Source organism: Alligator sinensis, unplaced genomic scaffold, assembly GCF_000455745.1.
Source record: "Alligator sinensis unplaced genomic scaffold, ASM45574v1 scaffold59_1, whole genome shotgun sequence".
Taxonomy (NCBI): Eukaryota; Metazoa; Chordata; order Crocodylia; family Alligatoridae; genus Alligator; species Alligator sinensis.
In genome coordinates this window covers 2,084,431-2,096,801 of record NW_005841878.1, presented here as the reverse complement: position 1 = coordinate 2,096,801, position 12,371 = coordinate 2,084,431, and the positions used below count along the sequence as shown (strand labels likewise).

Here is a 12,371-nt window from a genome sequence, read left to right as displayed (position 1 = left end):
CACTTCAACTGATATTTCTTATTCTTAGTTTTGATCTTAGTGTATAGCTCAATATAGATCTGCAGGGGGAAAATAACCCAATAATTTAAAATGCAAATCTTTCTGAAGAATGAAGTTTGATAATTGCCGTACAGTAAGACATAGGGCATGATTCACAAACGCACTGCCTGGTTTTGCAGAGTCATAAAGGGTACATCTGTATAGCTTTCCACACAACTCTGCTGATAAAATCCCACACCACTAGTTCCTGCTAGGAGTACCAGAGACCAACAGTTAAGCAGAGCAGATGATTTAGGGAAGGCCCTGGTGTTCCCCAATCTCCCTCTAGTGTTGTTCTCAGGCTTTTCCAAGGTACAGGGACTGGGCATGATCCTGGAGTACACACTGAGAACCACTCAGAACCATCTACTCTGCCGTGTCTGGTGGACCCAGGGGGCTGGGCTGGTCAGCAGTGGACCAAAGAGGGAAGTCATGGAGATGTCTTGACCCATTTGAGTACAACAAAAGTAATCGTATATTTAAAATATTAAAATGATAAATGCATCTGCAGAAATATTAATTCTCTAATGGATTTCACAAATTAGATAATTCTCCTTTTCTCTCTCAAGTTAAGTAACCTCTGAGCTATTTTTGAGGCATTTGTGCTTACGCTCAAAATTTGTGGAAAACAAAAATGTAACCAAGATCAGAATATTTATAAGTATAAGTAAACAGAACCTTAAAAAAAAAATCTGATTTTTTCTTCTGTCTTTCAAAAGGCATTACAGCTTTCATTGCACTAGTCCGATTCATATGGAGTGTATCAATGGACTTTTAGCCTCCCATCTTTTTCATAATAAAAGGTAAGGCTTCTACATCACTAGACACCCTAGAGAAGGAGCGAGCCAGTGCATCTACTCAGACGTAGAAGGCTTAAAATGTAAGAGTTGCACCCAAATCTACCACCACATCCAAGAGCTCTCATTCTTATTACACTTTTGTGACGGGGTCAGGGGGGAAGAATAAGCAGTGCTCAATGGAAAGGGGAAAAAGATAAATGCATCATAGGATTCACTAATTGCTTCTGTTACTCCAGTTCTTTGCACAGTAGAAGGAATTTGCTATTTCAGTCAGTCTCTTTGTTTTTAAAAACAGTCCTCAATATGGAAGACTGGGTAAACCAAGGGACTAAAAGGAATACAAAGTACTTCTTCTCTAACTCAGAGGTTTGATTTTTTTTTAGACACATAGCAGTCAAAGTCCTTTATCATTCAAGTACAGGCAGTCCTCGACTTACAACATTTCGAGTTACAATGTTTCACACTTACGACGTTTATAAACTGACACCCTGTTTCAACTTTATGACGTCAGTTTCAACTTACAATGTTTGATCCGATCCGATGCCACACCAGCGAACAAGTTCACTGCATTGCTCATCTCCCTGAAGAACATCTGTCTGAACTTCCTTGGACGCTCATCTTTAAGAAAGCAGACAAGACTCCAGAAAAACCTGCAGCTAAGACTCCTGAGAAGACTCCAGCCAAGAACCCTTCAAAAAGTCCAACCAAGAGCCTTTCAAAAAGTCCAGCAAAGTCACCTCAAAGAAGTCCTTCCAAATCAATATGACTGCTATTCACAATATAAAATACATTAAAGTAGCTATATTACTCATCTATAATTGATCAAGTACAAAATTCTAGGGTATTTTTGGTGAAAATAGGGTATCAGGCCTTGGTTCAGGAACCAATCCCCCATTTATAACCTTGCTTCTTGTAAGAAAATTGGTTCTGAGTTACGTTTTGACTTAAGACGCAGTTTTCAGGAACCAATTGTCTCGTAAGTCCGAGGACTGCCTGTAATCTACGTGAAATAGCTGATGATCTGTATCACTAACAGACTACAGATCTGGTTCTGGTTCCGAGAAGACTATCATCACAAGGGACACTAATGAAGACCCTTCTAGTGGTATCTACAGCAAGACCAAGAATTAAATGGGCATAAAGATTAACTTTTCTGGCACTACCCAAGATTTCAAGGCTGAGTCAAATGTACAGATGTATGTACAGAAGCTTGAGCTGCTTCCACCCACACTTTACCTTGTTCAGATAAAATTAAGACTTCAGTCTGCAGGGACCATTTGCCAGCATTATATTAGAACAACACCAAATGCAACATGGGAAGTATTTTTTTCACCATCCCTGAATCTTGTAGAGGCAAGACCCTCCAGATAATGGCAGGCAGAATTCAATAAAGGTTATAGGAAGCTTACAAAAAGAGGGAAACAAAGTTTCTAAAATTCTTAACTAGTCTTTTCATTTTGTATTGCTCAGATCAGTTAGCAATGATCATATTCTAGAAAAACAGGGTGCAGGTGGCTGGCAGATTGGTTATTAAATGTTTAAAGTGACCTTCGGGGGGGAAAAATATTCCAGTCTCGACATAGCTGCCAAATATTCTAATGTATAACTCTGAAACCTGATCCAAGACAGGCTGAAAGGGAACCCAAGGCATCTGACACAAAAAAAAGCATGCTATATTGAAGAGAAATAATTTTAAAATAATTTACTAAAACTGATGCAGGCATGGGCAGGCCTCCAAAACAGCTTTAAAAACGGTTTTATATTGATTTAGCTAAAGTTTGTAAGATATTGACTTAAGCAACATCAGTAGAAGTTTTCATGAATTTAGGACTGTCCACACCAGGGTTTGCACTAATTAAATCACATTTGTAAAACTATTTTAAACTTGTGCAACTTGTTTGTTGGCAAGGCCTAAGATAACTTTTCAAGGAAAATGAAACTGTTTCAGAATACAGATACATTCATTTTATTTTATTAAAGGAAGAAGAGACACAGGAGAGTCTTCCATTAGGGAATATTAACGAACAATATACATAGCAATCTAGTCCAAAGATATTTTCACAAATAAACAAATGGCAAACATTCCAATACAGCAATGACTCTTAATCAGGATGCTACACAACATTAATATTCTTAGATGTCCATATACTTTTTCACATAATTCACAAGATAAACCTAGAGGTTTCAAATAGGAAATCAGTGTCAAAATATTCTGATTTGTTGTGGTCCTTCTGAGGTCTTTGCAACAGAAGAACTGCTCTATTATTTTTCCACAGTGAAAAACATGAGTGAAAGCTAAAAGCTAGCAATTTCTCATAAGTCTAAAAAGGTTGTGAACCACTGCTACAGAGCAAAGAGAAAAAAAGCCTAAAAAAAAAAAAAAAAAAAAATCAAGATTTCAGAACAAGAGTTGGGCTTTGCATTCTTTCAGCATTCATATGTCTATCTAGGAAATTCTATGATGTCTGTAATCACCATCCTCATTCTCAGAACTGCTAAACACTTACAATCCTATTGCAGTCATTAGGAGCTACAGGTGTTTTGCACTTCTGAAAATAAAAGCTAAGAATCTTTAGTCTGGTATTACAGACCACAGTTCTTAGTTATAAAATAATAATGTGGTATCACAAAATTTCTTACCCAGCAGAGTAGCAAACTTGAGTCCAGAGCAACAAATGCACCCTGAACAGTGCAAATGAGTGGCAGCCCCACCAATAAAATCACAAACCAATGCAAGAATAAAATGGTCAATGGCAGTAAAGTTACAGCGTAGAGATAATTTTATACAGGGGTTGGACAGACGCATCACCTAGTTGAGGCTTCTGGCTGTAATAGTTACTTTACATTCAGGATAAACAACAAAAAGTTCATGTTGCAAGAGCTGAAGTAATGGAAATCACCCCAAGCATAAAGCCTGGCCAGTGCCTGGGTTACATGGTCCAAAAGTTTCTTCCAAGTCTGATTATAAACTCAGGGAAAAGGGATTTGATTTGATTGTTGCTTCTCATACAAACACCAGCACACAGCTGCAGCAATATCAAAGAAGCTGACAGAGAAGCATCATAAGGCCAAGGAAATAGACAGAACAAGTACTAGGAGGATAAACCCATGGGAGCACCCTCAAGACAACTTTTGGGTAGAATACTGGCCAAGAGGGGCATGAAACTGCGACCAAAATAAAGGACTTCTTAGAGCCCTACTGTGTTCAGGGAAACTGGACTTCGTGCACCTTCTTTGTAAAGGTTTTTGTAAAGCTGACTCCATCACCAATCTGGTCAAAAGCATCAATAATTGTATTGTTGGTATAAAAATGTATCTACAGAGGAAAACAAAAGTATCAAAAACATTGCTCCCACCTTTGAGGATATCTGTCTTGGGCTTTGATATATGAAGCAAAGTCAAAAGGACAGAAGAGTATAGCATCCAAAACTAAAGAGAGAGAAGATCGGGTAGTTCTAGTCTCTCCAGAGATGATTACTCTTCTGATTACCTCCTGACATTGCCTAAGGGAAATAATTTACCAGTTCTTGTGCTCAGTCCCACTTTGACTTCCTGCTTAACCTTGCCAAGAGCTTAGAACAATTTAGGTGACAAGAATGGAAAAGGAAGGAGTCCAAGGACCTAAGGAATTCATCCTATTCATCAAGCATACTGTAGGTAAAGCAACTCTCTCCAAGCCCACTATGATTTGGAAACGAATTGCCAATTTTGTTAAAAACAATTGTGGGGGGGAAGGCATTAATGTAAAAACATGCAGATTTCCTGTTTTGAACTGAAACACCAAATCTAAACCAAGTTAAATTTAATTTTTTTTTTTTTTTTTTTTTAAAAGAGGGGGAAAATCTATCCGAAAACTAAATTAAATCTTTCGAGTTGCATGAAACATTCTATTTCAAGAAAAACTACAACTTTTTTGTTTCAGGTCAACGTGAAATGATTTTCCCCAATTTTTATTTCACCTACTGAATTAGTCATTCACATAACTCTAATCATGAAATGACAGGTGGCACTGTCCTAGTGAAAAAACTGGCTGAGACAGATAACAGAATAGGAAAAAATGGTCAATTTTCATCATGCCAGGACCGTCTCAGTTTAAACATCTGTTCCAAGTGTCCCAAAGGTTTCTTCAAATTAAGTTTCATCTTGTTTTTAGAAACCTCTGTTCCAGAAGAGCAAGAGAGGTTTCTGAAAACAGGACAGAAGTGTTCATTTATTTGAAGGAACTGACAGGATTCCCAGGACATTTTTCTCACCTCTCCCCCTCACCACACTCACTGGTGTACTTCACCCTCCCATCCCTGAGCTCGCTGGTGCACTCTGCTGAAACTGGAGGTTGGAAAGAGTTGAGCACGGCAGAGAATGAGATGAGAGGAACCAGTCCCGTTTTGAGATTCAAGAAATATGGCCACCCTATTAACAGATTAATGCTAAACTTGTTGAATCCAATTATTAAGCATTTAGAAAGGGAGCTAGCCACAATGAAGTGGCAAGTGCTTGTAGGCAACATAGTATTTTGGTTACCCAAGTTCAATAAAAAAAATTATAGAAACTTCAAAAGTGGCAAGTGTGCAACATGGTGACAGATGAAGTTCACTGTTGATAAATGCAAAATAATAAACAGGATTTTTTTTTTAATTTTTCATCAACTTTACATGGTTCTAAATCAACTGTACTAACTCAGGAAAGGAGCCTTGGCATCACTGTTGACACTTTACTGAACAATACAACCTTGCACTCTCAAGGGTCTTGCACCCTCCTTGAAAGCATCTGGTAATGACCACTGAGAGAAAAGATGCTGGACCACCAGGTTGATCCTGCATAGCAGTTTCTTTGTTCTTAGAAGCCCAGCTTCCCAAAAGAAGGTTTAATTGCTTCTTTGTGGGTAACAAAGAAAGTAACTAGATAGCAGAACCAAACCACCTATTACTTGATGATTTACAAGTAGTAACATAAATGAGAATTTATGGCTTGGTGCATGCATTTAGAAATAGTCAGAAGTAGACAAATGGGTAAAGAATAATTCTCGCGCATCGTTGTTTATTCGTGAGGCAAGCTGATGCCTTGTTTCAATCATTCACTGCCAATTCTGAACCAGATAATGCAGCTCACATTTTAACAGACTTGACTTTAATTGCCTCTGTTAAAAGACACAAATCTGAAGAGTTTATATAACTTGTGTTGCCACAAACTGTCTGATATACAAATGACCTGAGCCTTTTAAAGGCTGTATGCATTTCATTGATATAAAAATGTTTTAAAACAACTGAACAAGTTAACAGCTTGAAGCCAATATTCATACCCAAACATTAACCATCTTTCAGTCGCATCTGTTATGACAGGCAATAGCTGAATTAAAATGTTCCAAGCATCAAGGAACTAAAAATAGGTGCTACCACATGATGCATTTGCATTTTTGTACAATGCACTAAGCCAGGGTAAATCTGTGACAGTCAGAGCATTTTACACACACATCTGTACATCGATGAATGAAAAATAAACTTGATTATGAAGTAAATGCATATTTAAATCATTTTGAAAGTGTATATATATATATAGTTTAAAAGTAAGAAAAAGATGGCTACAAAGAAGACAAAAGCTGAACTTTCAATGCATTAAAAATAATTGCACCACCGGGACTAATCACGACTGAGCCACCAGTTAGGGGCATCACTATATTCTGACCTTTTTGTCTTTTTATTATACATATGGTACACAGGATAAGTGTTATAGAGCAGTGCTAAAGACTAGGAACATATTGTGAACCAGGCTGTAGCACAGACCCTAAGAATGGCTATAAAAAGCAGAGCTGTTTGATGTACTCTAAAATAATAAAAAAGTATTAAAACATGAGTGCACTTTATTTTCCCAAATAACTATGCATTGACCTATTTAGTTTCCAATTCAAGAGGCCCCATAAATTCTCTATAATGAGTACCATTCAAAAACAGGAATCTGATATTGCTACTGAATTGGTGGAGGCAGGATGCTCACATTTCTAAGGCTAGGGATAGACATTCAAAAAGTCTGAGCCTGAATTGATTCAGTCTTTGCAGGTTAGTCTAACCTACCTAGGTTGAACTGGTTTCCAACTGAACAGACATGCATGCTCTCTGAACTGAGGAAATGCAGGCACATGCCTGCAGTGGCTCAGGCTAGAAGCCAGGGGGCACTACAGCAGCCCTCCCTTACCTTTCAGAGTTCTGAGCTGAGGGGGGCATGGCCAGGCCCTGGCAGGATGCTTTGATTAGGGAGGGGTCTCTCCCCCCACACCCTAGCAGGAAATTGATAACAGTATTTATCACACCATTAAGAAGACAAAGGGACATTACCAGCTACCTGTTGATTCTCCCTTAGTCCTACCACAGCAGGGACCATAGCCAGCACGTGGTCTACTAGCTAATGCTAAGGTGTCTCTAAGACAGAGGGGAGACGGGGAGGGGTGGGGGGGAGCAGGCAGATGCCTGCAGTCTGTGCTGGAGCTCTGTCCAAGGACCAGAGGTGAGCGGCCAGTTCTACTGTGGAGCAGAGAGTCCCGCCCAGCCCAGAGATCATGTTGGGGGTGTCTGATTTAATTTAAACCAGGAACGGGCATGGGGGTTCCTGGTTTATCTTAAACCAGGAAGGGGTCTGGGACAGACATTGCATGAACTGGTTTGACCCAAATCAGTTAATCTAATATTACATTCAACCAGGTTTATCTCAAAATGGTTCCAGCCATTTTCAAACTGGTTTATGTGCACTGAACATCTGTTTTATTGCAAGTTTAAACCAGCTTCTGATCACTTAAACCAGTTTGTGTATAATGCATGTCCCTAGCCTAAATGTCTCACTCAAACAGAAGCTCTGCATCATGCTGAAAACAGGCAGGCGGGCCAGGGGGGAGGGAAGGAAAATGCTCAGCATATTACTTGGGAAGCACCACAGGTACTTTGAGTCTGATCCAAAACCTGCTGAAGCCAATGAGAATCGTTTCAACAGATTTTGGGATCACGACCTAAAAGGCTGGGAAAAACAGATGTCTGCACAGCACTCTAATTCACTAAGCACTATTTGTCAGAAAGGAGTTTTGTCCATGGTTTTAGATATTCATGGGTGGTAACAGCAATAAAGAACAGACTAAAATGAGCTGATACATGCTTAATTGCTTAGCTTGTTTATTTCCCATTAATTAATTAATTTTAACTGAGCTTTTCCTTCAAATCATCTCTCTCCCTCGAATTTTTTATAATCATAAAAGCCAAGTTTTTGTGGTGAGTAGGTATAATATTTAGTCACAAATATGTTTTACAAATATGCAATACATGCATATTACAGATAAATCCAACTTCAGTGCTCTGTTGTGACTAATTTTAGGCTTCGAGTCCTTTCCAAGGACACTGCTGAGAGCGCAGTGAAAATCTCTGTGTGAACATTTCTATCTCCAAAGAGAAAAACAGATGTAAAACTAGTAGGGGGCGAAGGAGAGGGAATACAGATGTTTCTACAGCACGATGATTTTTGATGAAATGACAAGGAACACAAGTATTAATGTGATTATTTTTTTTTTTTTTTTTTTACAAAGCTATATAACAATTTCAGTGAAACCACTAAACACTCACGAAGGTACATTTTTCCTGGCCTAGGGTCAATTAAGACAGGCTGATATTCACCACAAACATTCTGCAACAAGACAGAGGGAACAAAAAAACAAAAAACAAACAAAATCAACAAGAGTGTTAGGCATTGAACACCAAAGATCCACCTAGTTCTCTTTCATGAATTTTAGTGAGAAAAATACTATGAGTCGATCTAATAAATGATACTGGATTAACTCAAAGAACCTTGTCTGCCAGGAAAAGAAAAACTTAAGACATACAGGAAAAGGCAAATCTATAGATCCTAAAGAGAAGCTTTGCAGGGTAAAGGGTTTTTGAAACTCAACCGCTTCTTACTATTGGACAAGGAGCAAGTACAAAGCTGCCTTATTTCAGTGAGTTTTGTTGTTTCCCACATTATGTCAGGTATATACTTGAGAAGAAACCAAAGGACTACCACAATGAGGAGAGTTGGCAACCACATGGTAAGATGAACCACTATGATGGTACACTCCAGAACTAAGTATCTAAATACATGTTTAAAATGCTCCTTAGAAAAAGCACTGCTGAGTACAGAAGATCTGGTTAGGCATTAAAATAAACACCATCCACAGCTGTGAACAAAAGTTGTAAATTCCTCCTTCCACTCTGTTTGCACAGCTCTCAAACAAGCTGTGAATGAAAATTTCATTTTTCCTGAGACAGAGCAGTAGTAGCTGAAGATAGGAAGTAAAACCCTGGCACCATTGGAGTTAATGACAAAACATCCATTGATTTCATGGAGCAAGATTTCACCTAGAGTCTTCTTGACAGCTAGTCAAAATGTCTTTCCACAAGAGTTGAGAACGATCACAAAACCTTAACAACTTTCAGAAAAAATGTTAGTCTGATCTTCATCACTTGCATCACTGCACAGCATTAAATGCACACACACACGCAATATATTTTTCCTTTCCTCAGAAGTATGAAAAGGCAATAGAATTCTAGAACTTTGTGTGTGTTACACACACACACACACACACACACACACACGTTTATAAACTTGTAACATCCTTGGCCAAGTGCTACAATAAAAAAAGCAAGGTATAAATAGGAAGACAGCTGTTGACAGGGGTTAGAAGTAATTTGCAACAAAGGATGAGATCAGAAATTGAAAAAAAAAAAGATCAATAATTTTCTCATAGTGAAGGACTGGGGTTTATGACTCTCTCCCTTTAAAACAGAGAATTGAAACCATACTCAATAGTAAATCACTGAGGAAGGAAAACATAAAGAACATGATATTTAAAGAGACGAGTCACAGCATTAAAACAAACATAACTGAAAATATGGACATCTGAAGTTCAATTTTTTTAACATATAATTGGGAGGAAAAAAAAAAAATCAGATAACAGTTGAAATGATATTGTCATGATACTACAAGCTATTCCAAATAAAGAAAAATGAGAAAAACCTATTTGGAGCATTCTTGATCATCTTAGTAACAGCTTTTCTATGGCTTTCAAGGCTAGAATAATCACAGTGGCACCATACCGTGAAGCTGTTGTTGACATTTTTTGTGCTTGATTCAGCTACACTGGCATCTGACAGGTCGACTTCATCAAATATTAGAGACTGTAGATGGAAAAGAACACAAACACATATATAACTAAGTCCATTTTCACATTGTGCTTTCACTTCCTTCTTATTGTGTTAGAAAGCAAAGGAGAAGAGTAAGAGAACTGCTTGTCAAATACTTTTTTTTAAATTTCACCTTTAAAAAAGGATCCATCATGGATATCTAACGTTTTGAACTTTCCAACTGATAAGTGGCAAAAATTAACTGCATCAACTCTAGAAGGTAATACTTGCTTTAAAAGTACCCCCAAAGGGGGCTACTGAAGCATGCCATCATTTATGTCAGACACAGTATGTTTAAAAAAACCTCTGCTCCACAGGTTAGAAGACTGCTGCTACCTTTAACCTTCCTGTCTGGACTTCTTGCATATTCTCCTGTCAGCCTATTTCACTCAGCTGGCTGGATGAGGGCCTAGACCAGGGGTGGGCAAAATACAGCGAGGCCATTCTATCCGGCCCGGGGGCCCCTAAAAAACTGTAGAAAATTAATACTTCTCTGCCCTTGGTTCCTGTCAAAAATGACAGGAACCAAGGGCAGTAGGACCCAGGAGAAGCCTAGTGGGCTCCAACAACAATGGGCCTGCCTGGCCCTGCCCCCCAGCCGGGGTTTCCGGGCTGGGAGCACATGGCTGCCCCAGCACGGGAAGCTCAGGTAAGTGGGGGCAGGGAGGACCCCGGGCAAGGAAGGAGCGCAGCAGGGGGGAAGCGGCCCCTCCCCACCCCATGCCCAGTGCCCTGCGCTGTAGCTGCTTGCAGCCCACGTGGGGCTGCCTGTGCCCACTCTGGACAGCCCCACACAGGCTGTGAGCGCCTGCAGTGTGGGGCACAGGCCATGCGCTGGGGCCACTCCCCCCCCCGCGCTCAGCTTTTCCCTGGGCTCCTTTCCTGCGCAGAGAAAAGTGGCCCCTCACCCGCAGCATAGCCAGCGCCCCACACTGCAGGTGCTCACAGCCCACATGAGGCTGTCTGGAGCAGGCACAGGCAGTCCCAGGCAGGCTGTGAGCAGCTGCAGCGCGGGGCGCCGGGCATGGGGCGGAGAAGGGCTGCTTTCCCCACCCCAATGCACTCAGCACTACCTTGTAACCTGGCCCCACTGCCAGGTTGGCAGTGGGGCGGGTTACAAGCTGCTGCTGAGCACGGGGAAAAGTGGCCCTCGCCCACCCCATGGCCAGCACCCCGTGCTGCAGCCACCTGCAGCCTGCCTGGGGCTTCTTGTGCCTGCTCCAGACAGCCCCGCATGGGCTGCGAGCAGCTGCAGCAGGGAGCGCCAGCCATGCTCAGCACCAGCTCCACTCCTGCTGGCAAGCAGGGGGTCAGGGCTGAGCGCTGCCCCCCGCCTGTCCCACTGTACCGTGGGGTTGGGGGGCATTGGGTGTGAGCGGGTGGGGAGCCAGCGGGAGCACAGGGCCCACACCAGTGTCCCGGGGCCAGCGCCAGCAGGGCCCAGAGCAGGGTGACAGGAGCATGGGGTCCCAGCTGGCAGGGGCTCTGTGGAGCCAGGCCAGCTCTCCCCTCCCTGCTGGTGCAGCCCAGCCCAGCTCCACAGACCCTTGCCAGCCTGTACCCCACTCTGGGCCCCACCAGTGCTGGCCCTGGGACACTGGTCCCAAGACATTAGGACGTTGGTCCCAAGATGGTGACCAGGGGGCGGGGCACCTGTCAAAGGGTGGGGCACCTGTCATGGGTCGGGGCTACCCATGTGGCCCTCAACAGCCTGCCAAAACTGGGTAAGCGGCCCTCCACCCAAAATAATTGCCCACCTCTGGCCTAGACCCACTTAAGCTCAGGAAACATTAGACAAAAGCTTGCTCCCATGGAAAGGCTTACACATGGTTTCTTATGGTCAATTTGACTAGCCATTAAATAAACTTATGTTGAATAGAGGTGCATCAATACAATGGACCAATACTGGATCGACACCAATATTAAGAAAATTGTCTATATCGGAAATCAGCGTGACGTGGCCGATAATTTGACTGATAAATGGCCCATGAATGAACACGGCCGCAGAGCAGCATGTAGGCAGTAAGAAGCACAGCCGGCAGTATGGAGAGCTACATGCAGTTGGTAAGTCTGGTGTGGTGGAAGGGAAAGGGTGTGGGGGTGTAGATCAACAACCCCCCGTGGGGCTGGGGCAGGCGCTGCCAGGGTAGGGAGGCGGGCATGGGAAAGAGATGCAGCTTGTCCGGGGGGGCACAGGGAGGGAGGGAGGGCAGCTCCCGCCACTCATCCAGAAGCTTGTGGACTATGGGGAATTTTGGGGTGGGTGCAACCACCCCCCCGTAATCTTCTCCAAGCACCACCTGCCCAGAGCACAACCCAGACCAGCCTCCCGCCTGCA

General features: G+C 42.0%; 1 protein-coding gene across 12 annotated transcripts in view; it reads right to left on the bottom strand.

The window, feature by feature from the left end:
• Positions 1-12,371, bottom strand: part of DGKH (diacylglycerol kinase eta) — a 110,182-nt gene that overhangs the window by 92,911 nt on the left and 4,900 nt on the right. For 9 of the 12 annotated variants that reach the window (XM_025196158.1, XM_025196165.1, XM_025196166.1 and 6 more), the window contains exon 3: positions 9,947-10,027. The gene's annotated coding sequence lies outside the window, so the exon portion shown is untranslated. Of the gene's footprint in view, positions 1-9,866; positions 10,028-12,371 lie in introns of those variants that run through there. The other 3 variants (XM_025196164.1, XM_025196169.1, XM_025196160.1) reach the window with 2 other exon arrangements.